An 18,938-nucleotide genomic window follows, 5' to 3' on the forward strand; every position below is an offset into this window, starting at 1 on the left:
TAGAAAGATTGAGCGGCAAGGCTGGAAGTGAGAAATTCCTGGAAGGTTTGGAGAGGGTGATTTTGAGGAAGAGGAGGTGGGTCCCGCTATGATGGAGGACGGAACTGTTCCAGGCAGAGTTCAATTTGGATAGTGTCTTGGGGAGTTGGATCATTAGGAGTGGGATCAGGATTATTTTCCTTGGTGGCAAAGTGATATTTCCAGCAGAGACTACGAGTGTAGGACAGTAAATCTTTGTTAAGGGTAGTTTGGTTGAACCTGGGAGTGGGGCTGAAGGTGAGGCCTTTGAATAGGACATAGGTTTCAGATTGGGAGAGAGGTTTGGATGAAAGGTTAACTACTGGACTGGGGTGTTGTGGTTCCAGATTGTGTTGACTAGAATTTTGAGGCATTGGGGGGAGTGGAGCTGGAAGTGGGAGATTGAATAGATGGGAGAGACTGGGTCTGTGTGCAATGAGAGGAGGTTGAGGTTTGTTGGAAAGGTTGTGGAGGGTGAGTGAGTTGCCTTTCCGGAGGTGGAAACCAGGAGATTGGATAGTTTTTTGAGGTGGAGGGTGGCATGCTGTGCTAATTTGCGGTTGGCCTGTAGGAGGATGCTATGAGCAGCCGGTGTGGATGTGGGAGAGGAAAGATCGAGGACTTTTATTTGGGATAGGAGTTGACAGGTGTGTTTATTGGCCGAGTCGATGTATAGGTGAAGGATTAAGCAAGTGAGGGCTATGGATTGTGCAGTTGGAACTGGTATAAGGACTGATGGAAAGAAGGATTGCAGCCAGGGATGGGAACTTTAAGTGTGAGGCTTTCTTCACTTTCAAAGGCCAGACATACCAACAATTAAAGGGAACAGCCATGGGTACCAGGATGGCCCCCTCGTATGCCAACCTATTTATGGGTCGCTTAGAGGAAGCCTTCTTGGTTACCCAAGCCTGCCAACCCAAAATTTGGTAAAGATTTATTGACGACATCTTCATGATCTGGACTCACAGTGAAGAACAACTCCTGAATTTCCTCTCCAACCACAACTCCTTTGGTTCCATCAGATGCACCTGGTCCTACTCCAAATCCCATGCCACTTTCCTTGACGTTGACCTCCATCTCTCCAATGGCCAGCTTCACACATCCGTCCACATCAAACCCACCAACAAGCAACAGTACCTCCTGGCCTATGCACCCTCCCACCACCACCTACTCCAGTCCTGTGACCCAGAAGGTGTACATGATCAAAGGAAGAGCCACATGTGAAAGGAGCCACATGTGAAAGCACCCACGTGATTTACCAACTGACCTGCCTACAATGTGATGCTTTCTATGTGGGAATGACCAGCAACAAACTGTCCATTCGCATGAATGGGCACAGGCAGACAGTGTTTATTGGTAATGAGGATCACCCTGTGGCTAAACATGCCTTGGATCACAACCAGCACATCTTGGCATAGTGTTACACCGTCCGGGTTATCTGGATACTTCCCACCAACACCAACCTATCCGAACTCTGGAGATGGGAACTTGCCCTTCAGTATATCCTCCCTTCTCGATATCCGCCAGGCCTCAACCTCCGCTAACTTGAAGATGCCGCCGCTCATACCTCACCTGCCTTTCAACAACTTCTTTGCCTCTGTACTTCCTCCTCAACTGACATCTCTGCCCAAACCCTTTGCCTTTACAAATGTCTGCTTGCGTCTGTGTATGTTCGGATGGATATGTGTGTGTGTGCGAGTGTACACCTGTCCTTTTTTGCCCCTAAGGTAAGTCTTTCCGCTCCCGGGATTAGAATGACTCCTTACCCTCTCCCTTAAAATCCACATCCTTTCGTCTTCCCCTCTCCTTCCCTCTTTCCTGAAGAAGCAACCGTCAGTTGCGAAAGCTAGAAATTCTGTGTGTGTGTTTGTGTGTTTTATTTATTGTGCCTATCTACCAGCGCTTTCCCACTTGGTAAGACTTGGAATCTTTGTTTTTAATATATTTTTCCCATGTGGAAGTTTCTTTCTATAACCAGAAGATATGTTTTGCACATTTTTTTGGCAGCCTGATGGGTTACAATAGAGGGAACAAAGATGAACTTGAAGTAACAAGAAATAGTCTTAAAAAGGGGCGCTCTTGATTTATTCAGTTTATTATCTGTTTAGAGACAGAGCAAGTAAAGACAACCTAATACTCAGAATATTAAATAAAAATAAATTTCAGTTACAAGGGTAATGTCAATTAGAACTAGCTCAAATTTTCTTCTCATCTTTGATATTGTGTGCTGGCTGTCACTGACACAACACTGTGCAGCAGACCAAAGAAAGAAAGTAAAATATTTTCAGTGCCTTAATTTTTATCCAGAATGCCCCATTATTTCTAACTTCAGTCATGCACCCTGGCCCCAAATCTGAGAGGCATTGGACCCGTCTGCCTGAAGAGGCAACTTCCTCAGAGGAGTCAAAAAATCAGTCCCAAAGAACATGAGCTAGAAATGGTTTTTCATAGCCATTTCTCTGACATTGTTTGTGCTACTTCCACACACAATTTTCCATTGTGTTTAGGTAAGCAGTCAGAGCCAGTTCATTACATTAATATCCATGTTGGACAGCTGTTGTTTAATGAAATAGACATACCTTCGGTTACATGCTTAACTTTCTGTGGCAAGTTTAATCATTTAATGTGACTTATTTTTGGAGTTTTCGCAATGATTTCCATAATCAGGGTCCCAGGGAAACAGGAGGAGGATTATATATATTTTTTATTTTTTTATTTTTATTTATTTATTTATTTTTTTTTTGCTTCAGCCGGGTTTCGTGCTCATGCATTTTATTAATACTGGCTCAGCACACTAGGCACAGCATTCCGGCTTGCTCTATGGCGATGTCCAGAATGTCTATTTTTGCCAGTCTCTGATATAGTCGCATTTTTGTGGTTCCAGTACAGGCCATCAGGGGTGAGCCTGTTGCACCAACTGCTCCTCCGCACACGTAGCACTTGCTTGGCCGACATCCATGTAACTGGAAGTAAAAGCAAATACATCTCTGTGTTAAGTATTTCTCAATATTCAATTGTTACGGTGGACTACATTACTGCATACCCTAAAGGGAGTACCTGTAACTACTATACCAGCAGTTTGAAGCAGTACAAAATACGATACAATGACCTACCCCACACAATTTGTGATTGACAATCATTACTTGTGACCTTCACTCAAGCTGCTGAATCTCTATGCTAACAAACTTTAGTATGTTGAACTAGACATGGATTTTCTTCAGTTTCTATTTCATCAAGTTATACAACACATCTTCCATTTTTAATATCAGTTAATTGGACCATGCAGAAGTGCATGGACTTTGTATATAATTTGAGAAAGTGTTATTTTCTGAAACAAATGTTTCTGTGTTATCATATGTTCCTCCATTCTTGTGAGACAGAAATAAGTTAATAAAACAAGACAAAGCTTGAGGCTTAAAATTTAAGTAACAGCGTTCTAAAGACATAGCAGCACTATTATTTTCAATTTTTCATGAATAGCTAATATATAGTTAAATAATATGTAGATTAAGTACTAAGCTGTTAGGCTAAGCCTAAGTTAATTACATTAAATAATAAAATAACTTCATTGCACGCAAAAACTCAAATTTACATCAAACTAATTATTAGAGGCTTTTTTACAGCATCTCTGTAGATGATGTCATGAATAAAATTTACTGTTGGCCCGTCTCCTTAAATTGAAATCTTCACACAAGCTTGACGAGTTTCCTGACACATCCTAGTCCTCAATTTAGTCATCACCCTGTTCATTGTACTAAATATCCTTTTCACACTGCAAGTCGAAACTGGGATGGACAGTAAACATTCAGTGAGTGTCCGTAGCGCTTCGTAGCCGATGTCGGCTCTCAGAATGAAAGAAGCCACATGAGAAGACTTACCATCTAATAACAGTGTTCATGTTTGTAAGCCCCAAAATTGAGCACAGTTCTTTACAATCATTATCACTAAAATCGTGAAATTCTTTAAAAACTTTCAAAGTATGCTCTTAGTTCTATCACTTTTATTGCCTTCTCATCAAGCTGTTGCTCAATTTCATCAATCATACTTTCAACAAATTTCCTTGCACTTTCTGTAGCTTGAATGTGCTCCTCTACATTTAGGAATACCACACCTTTAACTTCTGTTGCATCCTCTTGCAGTTTCTTAATTTCATTAAGAGTCATTTTCTGCACTATGTCCATTGCAGTCACAGACAATGTGTCTTAAATGTTCCGGAGTTCCAGGAAAAAGTAGAGGGATTCGCTAAATTTTAAGTGATTGTGTCTGCAAAACTTTACGGGAGTTTGAGACTGCATTTAACATTTCGTCTAAAATCATTAAACCTACAATGAAATTAGAATTCATCATTTCTAACAAAATTCCTCCAGCTAAACTTGTTAAATCTGTGCCATCCTTTTGTATATGTTCACATGCCATTATAATGGACTTGTAGGTTAGGAAAATAAGATGAACTATGTGATAGGTACTAAATCATCAGATGTCAACAGCTTTGGGTATTTTTAAAACAGGTTGCGTTAAAGCACACTGAATTTCATGCAAAACATTTTCTCATTTGGAAGAACCATGAAAAAGTTTGTAAGTGCCTTAATGGGGTGTTTATTCCTACATTTAGTGTCAGCAATTGACAATACATGTGCTCTACAGTGAACGTATCACAGCTTATAGCCATTCCTCTCTGACAATCGAACGCGGACTCCTGAGATAGAACCACTAAAATTAGCAGCACCGTTGAAAGAACAAGATGATCTGTCATAAGAGTTTTTTCCTTTAGTTCAGTAGCAATTGCTGTAAATATTGATTCAGCTCAAGTGCTTTTCCACTCAACGAGACATAAAAATCTTTCCTTCACCTCAAATGATGGAAACAGTGCTACATTTCAAATTACTAAAGACAGTTGACTTTGGTTGGATATAGTTGTAGATTTGTCTGCCATTAATGAAAAATATTTGTCATGTAAAAGGGTTTCATCTTGAAAGTCTAAAGACTCTCCCAAACAAGTCAAAAATTCTGATGCAGTATACATACTAAGATATATGGACCTTTTGCTCTGAAATTTTAACCACTGTTCAAGGTTAATGTCCCTTTTCAGTACAACCTTTCTAATTAGAGGTTCATATTTGTTGTGTGGGGTATTTCTTCCTTACTAAGGAAATACAGACTTCGAATGAATGATTACGATGCTTTGCAATTTAAAGCTTTTAAGTTTTCATTTTGTTTAAATTTATGTGTATGATTTGCTGCAATGGCTCTTGCATGTTTTTCTGACTTGGTGTGATTTTCTAGTTTTCCCATGCTTCCAGTAGAGTCTTTAAATTTAGTGAAAGGTACAGAAATGAACACTCCTCCTGTTTTCTGTAGAGCTTCGATATCATTTATTAAATGCAATTGAAACAATTTGCAGAAAGCCCCACCCTGATTGTGATCAAACTTCAACAAATTGTGCTTACACTCCCATTTTTGCTGATACTTAACCTCGCATTCACTACTTTGTTTAGAATTGAAATTCATGGATGGGCCAGAAACAGCACATTTATCGTTTGAAAACTGTGGAAGGGAAACTGATGACTTGGTAGACCTATGCAGTTAGTCACAATCACTAGCATTTCTTTCAGTAGAGTCACTCTTGTGTGCCTTTTGCAATACAGTGTCTTTATCAGAAAAGAAAGAAATTAAAGTTTGTTGTTTCGACATTGTCAGTTTATAACAAAAAGAAGTGTGTGTGCCAAAATACAAAGACTGCACGTAGTACATTACATAATCACATCACACTTGCTTAGTAACTTGTCGACTGACAGTTACAACCTTACAACAATTTCAACAGTGCATTGCATTTTTATACAACAATGAAAGCTTAGATTATACTCATAGAGCAGTGTTGCCAAACATTTCATTCAGTAAATAAAACAGGACCCTCAGTCTTTTACATTTAGTAACATACAAATTAAGCAAGGTGGTCCACTGAAATAGCAGGGTTCTCAGTGTTCCATAACAGACATAAACCACTCTCAACTAAAATGATCACACCATCTCCCCCTCCCCTTTTTTCCATGTTGACCTGAAATCACAATAATCTGTTTAAGGACAAAATTGTCATAAATACCAAAAATCACATAATGTGACTCATTTGTGAAGTGTCTGCTTTGCTTACTGTAATCAGGGTCCCTGGGGAGCACACAGAGTATAATTAATTTTTTCAGCTGCTTTACCCACATTTCCTTTTTGTGTACCTCATTAATTTGTGAACAGCACACTTAACAGAGCATTCCTTTCCTTTGTTTCAACATTCCACATGTGTATAATTTCAGCCAGCCTCTGGCTGATTCTGTTAGTGCTGGTGAGGGCAGTCATGAGTGCTGCTGCTGTTCCCACCACTTCGCAGCATATAAAACAGCTACTTGCCCTGGCTGGCAGACGTTCTTGGAACTGGAAGTACAAGCAAACACAAATATGTGGCAACTATTTGTCAATATTCATTTACGTTACACTGCACTACAATACTGCATACCATAAAAGAAGTACTGGTAACAACACTGCTGGCCATTAAAATCTCTACACCATGAAGATAATGTGCTACAGACATAAAATTTAACAGACAGAAAGAAGATGCTGTGATACGCAAATGATTAGCTTGTCAGGGCATTCACACAAGATTGGAGCCGGTGGTGACACCTACAATGTGCTAACATGAGGAACATTTCCAACTGATTTCTCATACACAAACAGCAGTTGACTGGCGTTGCCTGTTGAAATGTTGTTGTGATAACTTGTGTGAGGAGGATAAATGCACACCAAGTCTATCGTGACATTGCTGCCTGTGTTGGTTGAGATACAATGACAGTTAGCAGCATATGGAATCGGTGGGTTCAGGAGGGTAATATGTAATGCCTTGGTGGATCCCAATGGCCTCGTACTTTTAGCAGTCGAGATGACAGGCATCTTACTCACATGGTTGTAGCGGATTATGTGGCCACGTCTCAATCCCTGAGTCAACAGATGGGGAAGTTTGCAAGACGACAACCATCTGCATGAACAGTTCGATGTTTCCAGCAGCATGGACTACCAGCTCGGTGACCATGGCTGTGGTTACCCTTGACGCTGTATCACAGACAGGAGGGCCGGCAATGGTGTAGTCAATGACAAACCTGGGTGCAGAAATTGCAAAACATTAATCTTTTGGATGAATCCAGGTTCTGTTTACAGCATCATGATGGTTGCATCTGTGTTGGCGACATGACTGTTGGAAGCGTGTATTTGTCATCGCCATACTGGTGTATCACCCGGCGTGATGGTATGGGGTACAATTGGTTACACGTATTGGTCACCTCTTATTCGCATTTATGGCACTTTAAACAGTGGACATTACATTTAAGTTATGTCACAACCTGTGGCTCTACCCTTCGTACGATCCCTGCGAAACCCTACATTACAGCAGGATAATGAATGATGGTATGTTGCAGGTCCTGTACAGGCCTCTCTGGATACAAGAAATGTTAGACTGCTGCCCTGGCCAGCACATTCTCCAGAACCCTCACCAACTGAAAAAGTCTGGTCAGTGGTGGCTGACCAGCTGACTCGTCACAATACGCCAGTCACTACTCTCGATGAACTGTGGTATCGTGTTGAAGCTGCATGGCAGCTGTACCTGTACACACCATCCATGCTCCATTTGAGTCAATGCCCAGGCATATCAAAGCCGTTATTACGGCCAGACGTGGTTGTTCTGGTTACTGATTTCTCAGGATCTATGCACCCAAATGACTAAAACTGACATATGATTACATTTTCACATATAGTATATTTGTCCAATGAATACCCATTTATCATCTGTATTTCTTCTTGGTGTAGAAATTTTAATGGCCAGTAGTGTACTATTATCAGCTATAATTGAGACAGTCTTTTTGTTGTGCCTATCTGCCACTCAGAATCTCCACTATATGGTGGGCAGCAACTTCCTTTCCACAATGTAATTAAAACACAGTAGCATGTAGCAGTATGTTAAATGAATGAGACTGCCCCTGCCGGTCTGGGGTAAGACTAGGCCTGAGGTATTCCTGCCTTTCGTAAGAGGTGACTAAAAGGAGTCCCTTCCCCACTAAGGGGTAGCTTGTGCCTACTTCCGGAGACAGATGGTTCAACGACTTACATTTGTGGTCATCTTGGTTTTTCGCTTATTCTGGTTTCTTCCGTTCTGTTTCCTTTCTTTGTCCTTCTTCCTCTCACGGTCTTCCTTACTTTTTACCTTGCCTTGTTCCCCTCTCCTCCCTATGCGTGCCTTCAGGCCGACCCACTCGTTCGCATACGTTGCTGGTGATGGGGTAAAGCGTAATTCCCCTTCCTGGGTAGACAAGTAGAGCCTGTGCATACCCCCTGGTAAAGGCCAGGCCCAGGGAGGGGTGATTACCTAAGCTGACACCTTCTGAACATGTCGATTGGTCCCTCCGTCCGTTTCTCGGGAGGTGTGACGTGTGGTGTAAACATTCATCTGAGGTGGGAGTGGCCTCTGGGAGAGTCCACACAAGGAATGAGCACGCCATTGGAGACAGTAGCAATCATGGGGGATTCATCCACAATGGATTTCTCTTCTCCTCTCTCCACTTCTGCACAAGAACGGAAACTTGACCAGCCACCCGTGACAAACGTACTACAGCCTGCTCCAAAGTTCCTCGTAGTTTCTAGATCTTAAGACGGAAAGGATTTTTCATCTGTCAACCCTTTTGTTATTCAGAAGGGCGTGACGGCTGTCCATAGGTCATGAAAAAGGTCAACAATAAACATCTACCGACCCGGACACTTTTCTTGACCTTTGCTAGTGTTCAGCTGTCGTCGCGCATCAAAGCGGGCTAAGAGGTTATTTCTGTTCACCCCTATGTCCCGACACCTATGCGCTGCTACAGTGTCAGCGTTTTAACCACACCTGCCAGTCTTGTTCTAATGTGGCTAAATGCGTCACTTGTGGCAGGGACGTCCATGAAGGTGACTGTCCGCATCCGTCTCCTTGTTGCATGAACTATCAGGGTGACCATGTAGTGTTCTCTTGCGACTGTCCCATCTAAAAGGATGAACACTGTATACAGTAAATTCGGGTCAAAGAGAAAGTGTCCACCTTGGCTGCTTGCAAGATTTTTGTTAGTAGGAGGCTCACGCTGCTCCTAGCTGGGAAATACAGTACGGTCCTCGCCTCTTGTCAGACTACCAGGGAGGTGTCGACGCAGACATGCGATCTGACTTTTAGTGCAACAGTTGTCCGCTCGGCCAGTGCTAAGATTGCTTGGTCAATGTCTCCTCTTCCTCCCATCACCCCTAACACACAAGCACCTTCATCAGCTTCTGCAAAGCTAAGACCCAGAAGTCAGATGCGTAGGCATTAGAGAAGGAACGGTCCCATGAGGACTTCATACATACCAGGAACTCCCAGCCATCGACGAGTACTTTGACTACACGATCTTTCAAGAAGGCTCATAAGAAGAAAAGTTCACCTTCTCCTCCACTGCGCATTACTTCTCCTGCGACACACCTCAGTTGTCACCTCAGGCCACCATCCTTTTTGCCTGGCTGCACCACTTGTAGCAGAACATCTGGCCGTTCACCGGCAGAAGAAGCTCCCCCTCCTGACCATCTTAACATGGTGGATGATGAATCTATTGAAAAAAATGGACTATTACTCGGCCTATTGATAGCGGCAGCAGTTCTCGCTCCAAGCCAGGCCCTTGGTGGCCTCCGAGGTGACCGAGGTGACCCCTTATTGCTTCTCCTTTTTCTTTTTCTTCTCACGATGGCACTACTTCATAGGAATATTCGCATCATTCGATCAAATGCTTGCACTGTCTGTTCGTAGTAGCTCTCCAGGAAAACGTCTTTTAAGTACTTTTTCCCCACAATTTATACATGCAATATTAGAATAAAAATATTTAATGCATCCACAGAACTGACTTCAGCAATATCATCAGGACCTGTACACAATATGTAACTGACTGTGGACATAATTTTCCAATGATAACAAAGATATCAGTTGGCAACAGAGTGAAGAAAATGGGTTGTTACTCCCGTTTTCCACGATTATAAGTGATGAATAACATTCAGAATTGTTTTTGTTTTTAACACTGATAGAACACGAATTAGTCTTCAGTTGGCACAAATTAAAATGGTCAAAAGTCAAACACCGATTGGTATAAATAAATACGTATTAAGCAGCTGGTAGTTACAATTCTTAAAGTAATTTAATCATTTTATGAGCGCATTACCTTCCACGAGTTCAATGCTAGACCCATAATTTTGGAGACAGAAGAACTGACAGGAATAGATGTCCGCTAGAAGACTAAATTCAGTAAACCAATATTTTTAGGCAACCCAGTGAAGGCAAATTTTCACGTATAACACAGGCACATCAATACACCAACACATAAATACGCACTATGAGCACTGTGAGACATCACCCAATCTTCCTAACATCAGCACCCCTTAGGTTTATAGGAAAAATTATGCTAAGACGCCACAAAAACTTTCCAAAAACTTCATCCATTACATACAATACACCCTGCAACTGAAAAAGCATATAATGTAAATGTTCTAGAGAAACAAAATACCTAAATTACAAAATCAATAAGTACCACAATGATCTTCAGTGCTCACATTAATGAAGTAAGAAAAGGAGCAGCTCTAATCCCTAGAAACATTTTGGCGATCATGAAACAAAAAACACATGTTGGTACACCGTACAAAACAACTCTCAATTCGACTGATTCCATTGCTTTTTCGAAAACCAAGCAACAGAAGGAGCCCAATCAACAAATTCCAAAGTTTCAATCCTAGGAACTCAGCAGACCTTTGGCAGAACTTTAAAAGAATCACAGGTCAAAACCAGAAAGATGACCACAAGGAGTCATGAAGGACAAGAAGGCAACTGTTTTTCCAAAACTTACTAAAGTGGTACACTCACACACATAATGTGTAAATTTCAACAAATTTAAAGAAGGAACTGCACAAGCACAGAATAGTGAACTTTTTAACAAACACAAGCTACAGCCTACTATGATGATCAAACTAACTACATAAGATATCGTCTCAGCAGAATGGGGAATAAGACAGGGTACCTGGTGTGGATAGAGCCACACCTCAACAAAACTCTCACTGCTGCACTCGGGTTAGTAATAAATCCCTTACAAACAAAAGAACAAACCAGTAAAAATATTCCTAAATCACAGTAACTATGGGTGGTTGCATTTCTGTCAGACAGCAAAGGACTTCCAAGAGCAGTTAAACAGAATGGAGAGTGTCTTGTAAGGAGGATATAAGATGAACATCAGCAAAAGCAAAATGAGGATAATGGAATGTAGTCGAATTAAATCGGGTGACGCTGAGGGAATTGGTTTAAGAAACGAGAGACGGTTTTGCTGTTTGGGGAGCAAAATAACTGATGATGGTCGAAGTAGAGAGGATATAAAATATAGACTGGAAATGGCAAGGAAAGTGTTTCTGAAGAAGAAAAATTTGTGAACATCGAGTATAGATTTAAATGTCAGGAAGTCTTTTCTGAAAGTATTTGTATGGAGTGTAGCCATGTATAGAAGTGAAACATGCACGATACCTAGTTTGGACAAGAAGAGAATAGTAGCTTTTGAAATGTGGTGTTACAGAAGAATGCTGAAGATTAGATGGGTAGATCACATAACTAATGAGGAGGTATTGAATAGAACTGGGGAAAAGAGGAGTTTGTGGCACAACTTGACCAGAAGAAGGGATCGGTTGGTAGGACATGTTCTGAGGCATCAAGGGATCACCAATTTAGTATTAGAGGGCAACGTGGAGGGTAAAAATCATAGAGGGAGACCAAGATATGAATACACTAAGCAGATTCATAAGGATGAAGATTGCATTAAGTACTGGGAGATGAAGCTTGCACAGGATAGTGGCATTGAGAGATGCATCAAACTAGTCTCAGAACTAAAGACAACAACAACAGATGTCTATGGCCTCCTTATGTCTTGCTGCTACCAATGAAATTGTATCTACCAAGACAAATAGATAAATTAAAACACTACAAGAGTAGATGGCAAAAGGTGAATAGGGGTAAAATTGGCTGACTCACAGTTAGGGAAGACAAAGGCAAGTTGTCATAATTTGCTGTTTTCAGTCACTGCTGCTGCTGCTGCTGCTGCTGCTGCTGCTGCTGCTGCTGCTTAGCAGACAACTCCAACAACTACAGTATATGCTACTGAACAGGCCACTGCCAGGAAAGTTACACATAGTTTGTGAGTGCACATCAATGTCCCGCGTCTCAGCATTTCTTCACACTAACTACTACTTTCTTCACTCCATTTTTCATTTTATGACCTGTATTTTCCACTGTCCCCATCCTTGTCCCATCTCTGTTATTGTTATATGCAATGCACTCAGTTTTTTTGCTTTTATTAACTAATGCACAATGTTTTAGCACTAACCTCTTTCTTGCAGATTACCCTGTGTTCCACCTTAAAGTTCTCAGGTTTTTGGATCTTGTCCAGTACAGTCGCAAACAATCAGTCTTCCCTTCTCATCCTGACTGGTAAGTCTTCCCTAACCCAAGGCTCTAGGTGACTTTTCCAAACTCAATCCCTTTTCCTAAAGTCCTATAGTTCCTTTCCCTGCATCCCTCTTCCTTCTCTTTCAACCCTTCTCTGAGGACAGAACTAGTGGCTCCAAAAGTGTGTGTAAGTGTGTGACCCCTTCTGCCCCACTGAGTAGATTTTTTATCTATCTAACAGCAACATAAACTGTCAGACTATCCAAACTGTGATGTAGGCTGCCATACATGCTGTGGTGGGAGGCATACTTACGATAATGACAATAGACACAGGTGACGCAGCAAGTGTTATTCCCCAAGGCCTGTTTGAAAAATAATGTCATCTGATAAACCTGCCTAAATTATCAGGATTTTAGCAGCCATAGCATAGCACACAATCTCAGATAATTAAATGGCAGACTTGCATTCTGCTGGTGACAGGGAATGTAGCAATGATAAGCATGTTGCTCATAATAAAGGAATTCATCATGGACTGCCTACATGGAGGAAATTCTATATTATGTTCACAAATGTAAAGCACAGTCTCATCTCATTGGAATGAAAATTGACAGGTGATCAAATCACAGTTCGTCAACATAGAAAATAACAAATCTTTACACCAACATACTGAAATACTCACTCGACTGAATACTGAACAGAAAATTAAGTTGAAGTTATGAGAATCTCAGTCTTTAACTAAAATTGAGAGAAAAGGTATAGTTAATATTTCAGGGAAATGAGCTGAGATATTTGAAGAAAAAACTTGTGTTATCTGAATATTTCAGCACATGTACCATTCTGTCTACCTTTCTGCCCATTCCTTGTTTGGAACGGACAGCTGTCCGTTCCAGTTGCACATGATGAAGCAATTAGGCCATAAAACAGCCCAACCTCTAACCTCTTGTTAGCTGCAGCTAAGGCTGGGAGTAGTATTAGGCTGGTATTGCCCATGACTGAAATTAATAAAATGGTAATCCTGTGTGAATCTCACCAGAAATTTTTATATCAACAAATCCAGTGGATCCAAGGGATCAGGTACTTCATTTCAATTAATTTCAGTGTGTCATACTCGTAGACACTTCTAGAAAGACAATGCTTTTATCTTTACAGGTCATACCTACCAGTTTAGAATGATTTTGTTTACTCTCAATGTGAGTGGTGGTTTGATTATAGCACCAATGGATTATTTATTAGACCTGGAATTACTAAGAAGAATTACTTTATTTGTGCATGATTTGTTGACTGCCACACTAACTTGGGAAGAGCATTAGGAGATGTTAGAGGCAGTTTTATATCAATTTCAAAAAATGAAATTTGGTGGTGAGAAAATGAATTTCTTGTAACACATAATTATGCCTCAAAGTGTTCTGACAACAAAAATACAATCAGTTCATTGCTTTCTAGTGTCCCAGACAAGGAGGCAATTAAAAGTACCTTCAGATTTATCCAACTTCTAGTGTAACTTCATTCCAGACCAATTATCAAACGCAGATGTATTACTGAACTTTCTACACAAAACAGATGTCATAGATTTGGTCAGAAATAGGCCAATCTGCTTTCAGTAAAATCAAAAATGTACTAGCAAATTCACAATTGTTGTAACATATGGATATGTACCAGGTTGGGAGCTTGCCCCTTACAAATCAGAGGCATTTACAGTACATGAAATGTCTGTAAAATACTCTTTGCTAGTGAGCCTACACGGCCACTGAGTTAAAAGTTCCCACTATTATATGTACTTTTAGGAAATTCCGTCACTGTTTTGTTGGTAATCACACCAAAGTATACTGTGATAACCAGCCTTGAAGCTTCCTTCTCAATTGAAAATTACTGCACACAACACTGGTTCAGTTCTACAATATGGTTTTGAAATAGTTTATGTAAAAGGAGAGAATGATGTAGTAACTTGGGATCTAAGGGATAAAGTACTAAATATAAGGTCTTACTGATGCAAGAAAACATTTATCATCTGCATTAACTATATTTAGTTACATGTCTCACCTCAGAGACAGCCCCCCCCCCCCCCCCCCCTGTGGAGAGAAATCTGAATACAATTTACCCTTAACCCACCTGAGGCACTAGTTACATACTGTGTGCTTCACAATAATGTATTACGTTATTGCTGTCTCATGAGATATAACAACTGGTAAAAGCTAAGCTTGTGCACCCATAGAGCACTGGGGATCCAGGAGTGGGTAAATGTGATGAGAAAGTCAGTGAGTATTGCTATTTTCATTTCCTCCAAAGCAGCATGTAATGGATTATCCACAAATGCCTAGTCTGTCAAAATGTTGAACCTCTGAACCATGGCTCCAAAGGTGAGCTACACCTAGTCATTACCAAGAAACCCCTGCAAATCCTTGCCATTCACTTAAGGTGGTCCCCTTCCCTGGAGCTGTGCAGGTGTTACACATTGTTACAATATGTGAGCAATTTTCTAAATGTGTCAACTTACATATATTGAAAAGTGCCACTAGTGCAGTGACAATATGACAGGCGATTAAAAATTACACTCCACATGTTGGAAATCAAGAAGTAATCGTTTCTGAAAATGAACAAAACTTTACTTGTGTAAAATGTAAAGTTCCTGCATGTTTATTAAATTGAACAGATCCTAAATCAAGTTACCATCCTGAAAGTAAACCCTGAGAAAGAGAGCTTTGAGAGTTGGAGAGGTTAATGAGAACTTCTGCTTTAAACAACAAATTTTATGGCCAAATTACTTTTCATTATTTCAAGGATATTTTAATAATCTACTTCATACCTCTATATAATGCTCTGCTACTCTGTTTGTCTCAACCTCTTCACCCTCTGCTTTATGTATGTGGCACTATCCTCACCTACACAAAGAACATTATGTATGAGAACAGATGTGTGTAGAATAGCTGAAATGTGAACAGAAACAGATGAAAACATTTCTGAAAGTAATTTATTGACAGAAATGGCTTTTGCGTAGGTAGCTCAGTCAACAGAACATATGAAAATGAAAGGCAAAGTTTCACAGTGCAAGTTGGAGAGCTCCACATCTGAATTAATTTACATTTTTTATTTTTATCATAAATAAACTTATAACTAAGTAACATTACACTACTAAAAAGTACCTTTACGCAGAATGTGCCTTAGTCTTATAGCAAATGACAGCAGTGTTTTGGACCAGACGACAATGCAAGCTGCTGGCATCTGAACGAGCAAACGTGGCCGTCCACAGATCTGGTGCTTGGAGTTGTAATCTGCCAGCAATTTTCATATCACATCACACACTACTGGCGAGTGACATATTCACTATGGGGACATTTATCACAGCTTCTGAAGCCACAGGTATTGAACACTTACCGCAAGTCAACAAATTTGAATCTGAGGAGTAATTTTTGTAAAAACTATGACATAACTCTGTTAATTGTAAACAACTCTGATAGATATTCAGAGATTTGTAAATTAGTATAATGTTACTATGTAGCCAGTGTTCCAAGCACCAGATCTGTGGACGGCCACGTTTGCTCGTTCAGATGCCAGCAGCTTGCAGTGTCGTCTGGTCCAAAACACTGCTGTCATTTGCTATAAGACTAAGGCACATTCTGCGTAAAGGTACTTTTTAGTAATGTACTGTTACTTAGTTATGAGTTTATTTATGATAAAAATAAAAAACGTAAATTAATTCAGATGTATATCAAACAATTCTGAAAATTATAGTGCACTTGTAACACAGCTGATGGTTATAAAAACCAAATAGGTAACTGAAATGTGATTAAAATGTAATTACATTTTAAATAGTAAAACCTTAAAAGTACACTAGGGATAAAGAATACGTTATGTGACACTATTTGCTAGTATTCACTGTTTCAATTTTATAAAGTTGTATGTCTTAATAATTACTAGGACATTCTGTTCTCATTTGTGCTTGCGTTTGGCTAATGGGGTGGTGAAGGGGAGGAGGATGGTGGGGAGGTGGGGGGTGGAAAGGCAACTGTCAGATTTCAGTCACAACATACATGCCTACTGAACTTTAAACTGTCATTTCTCCTTAGTTGCTCAAGAAGAGACCAAAAGCACCAGCTTCAAATATTTTCTGATTAAGCAGCCCACAATCAAACAAAACTAAAGAGAGAATAAAAATGCTGAGTAGTCCACTATGCCTCACTAATAGACATATTAATGTATAAACCATGTAAAATGTGCCCTGCAGGAATGCCACCCCAGAAGAGTGTCTTGTCAATATACAGAAAAGGGCAAAGAGTCATCAGAAAAAAGATAGAGCAAGATACCAAACAAAGAACAAATAATTATAACATAGAACTAGAAGAGACTTTGCCCAACATTAAACACCTATGATAAAGTGGCATGGGGGATCCAGGGGAGTTGAAGAACGTCATGGTGTGGTTATCTTATGGAAGGGGAGGAAACCGAAAAGAGATTTAGGTGACAAATCTCATGCTGTAGAGAAAGTTGTTTTTCAACTGTGGTTCTTAGATGATTTACACATTGAAATCAAACAATAGCTGCACCAGACACTCATTCTAATGTGAAGTTTAGTGGTCATTATGCACCCACAGAAAGCTAAAGATTGGTTATAAGCCAGCTGGAGTTTGATACAGGCTACCAGATCTATTTGAAGGACACAAACTGACATTGGGTTTGGGGGATGAATTGAAGAGCTGGGTAAAAAAAGTTATTCCTCATGTCCAGACATTAATAGACAGGACGAGCCTACCTTCAGAAAGTATCAGACTCAGAAAATTATTCGAGATAGGAATTTCGCTGCTTTGACAAGTCGTTCATTCCTCAGGTGTCTTCCATACAAAATGACCTTATTTCATGGTCCATTTGATTCTCTCCTTGTGTACAGTATAAAATGAATTATGGTTCAGGGGTATAGCAGATACATTAAGTATGCATACATAACAAAGCTGGGACTGCAGAGCTAGTTATGTGGAATTGGAACAGACAAGAAAGCGTGGTCCGTTCCCCACAGTCTACATTAATAAATATAGTTCACTGTCTAATTGAATATAGAAGCTGCAGGCTAATACCTCATACTGGCAGATATAAAATTAGATTGTTTGCACATTCTACAAAAATCTGTGGAAACTTTGTCCTAAAACTGTGGATGTTGCCAATATCAAATCAACATAAGAAAAAAAAATAGTCTTGTTTTGAGATTTATTCTGACAAAACGAGACATTTAAGTTCAATGCCACTGCGCACATAAACATGAATCATTATTCACGTCACAATAATAGATACAAACCCATCATCTGCTGACAAGAAAAGCAGACATTGATTCTGGTAACGTGGAGTGACGTTAGTATGATACAGTAAAGTCCTACTGAATTATTAATGTTAGCTGGGGAGGCTCTTAGAGTTACTGTATCTTTAGTTAAGCTAACTCAATAGTAAATAAGAATTTTTAGATGCCGGTCAGGAAGAACACAAACTCGCACAACCTACCACCCGCAATTTCAGTACAGAACATACACGCAAGTAATACATTGATTTTTACCACACGCAGGGAGGCTTACTGTAGCAAGCGCAATACTGCATCTTTGCATTGGTCTTGTAATGAATAATACCACTGCCTCCAAAGCTGAATGTCACTGACAGCTTTACGCCTATAGCAACTCGAACTGACTTTGATTCTGTGCGAAACAACGAGAACTTTTATAGTTCTGTAACTTCTAACACATGTAATTACTGTAGCTACCCACTTAATGTAATACTGTATGGGACGTGATCATTACCTTTCCATTCCGACGCAAGTGCACGTATTACTCCTGCATTTTCACGCCTAGAAAAGCAGCTGCAATACTGCTGCTCCGCTCTGCCATTGTGAACTAAAGGTGGCAAAAAAAAAAAAAAAAAAAAAAAAAAAAAAAAAAAAAAAAAAAAAACTGAACTGATAGAAATAACCACTTACTGAGAAGTAACGGTTACTGCGATAACCGTTCCTCTGATACAGGCAGTTATTTCAAAAACTGTCGAATGTCAACAGTGCCTCGCACCATCTGTTGACCGAAGATCGTACTATGCTTTCCTGTCAACTCATCGGAGATCTGGCTAGGAACTAGGGAGAGGGTAGATCATTTTGTAGGCGTTCTATAGGCCATGGGAATAACTGTGAGACTGTGCGCCATCTGTTGATAAGAATTGTGTACTATATCGTGCGTCTTCGTTACTTTTAGCACAAACAATTAAATAAAGTTAATGTCTGAGTGGTGGCTGATAGGAGCTGCAGTACAGGCATTAACAAGTACGGTCGTTCCCTTAAGCCACCACCTCATATGTCAATTTAGCTTGGATGCGTGGTGCAAAGAGAGGTACCATAAGGAATTTGAGCGACTGTGGAAATAACTGTCAGAGATCGGTATTTTCCTCTGGCAGTTATCGT

The 18,938-nt window shown here is 40.2% G+C and overlaps 1 long non-coding RNA gene across 2 annotated transcripts; it reads right to left on the minus strand.

Annotated features, from left to right (window-relative positions):
• Positions 1-2,773: 2,773 nt before the first annotated feature.
• Positions 2,774-18,092, minus strand: LOC126312897 (uncharacterized). 2 transcript variants are annotated; one of them, XR_007554817.1, is made up of 4 exons: positions 17,802-18,092; positions 15,321-15,396; positions 6,246-6,441; positions 2,774-2,981 (listed from the first exon to the last, which is right to left on the minus strand). It is a non-coding gene; the product is annotated as an uncharacterized LOC126312897 (long non-coding RNA). The 2 variants fall into 2 exon arrangements; XR_007554816.1 differs by lacking the exon at positions 15,321-15,396.
• Positions 18,093-18,938: the final 846 nt, after the last annotated feature.

This window comes from Schistocerca gregaria, unplaced genomic scaffold (genome assembly GCF_023897955.1).
Source record: "Schistocerca gregaria isolate iqSchGreg1 unplaced genomic scaffold, iqSchGreg1.2 ptg000453l, whole genome shotgun sequence".
NCBI lineage: Eukaryota > Metazoa > Arthropoda > Insecta > Orthoptera > Acrididae > Schistocerca > Schistocerca gregaria.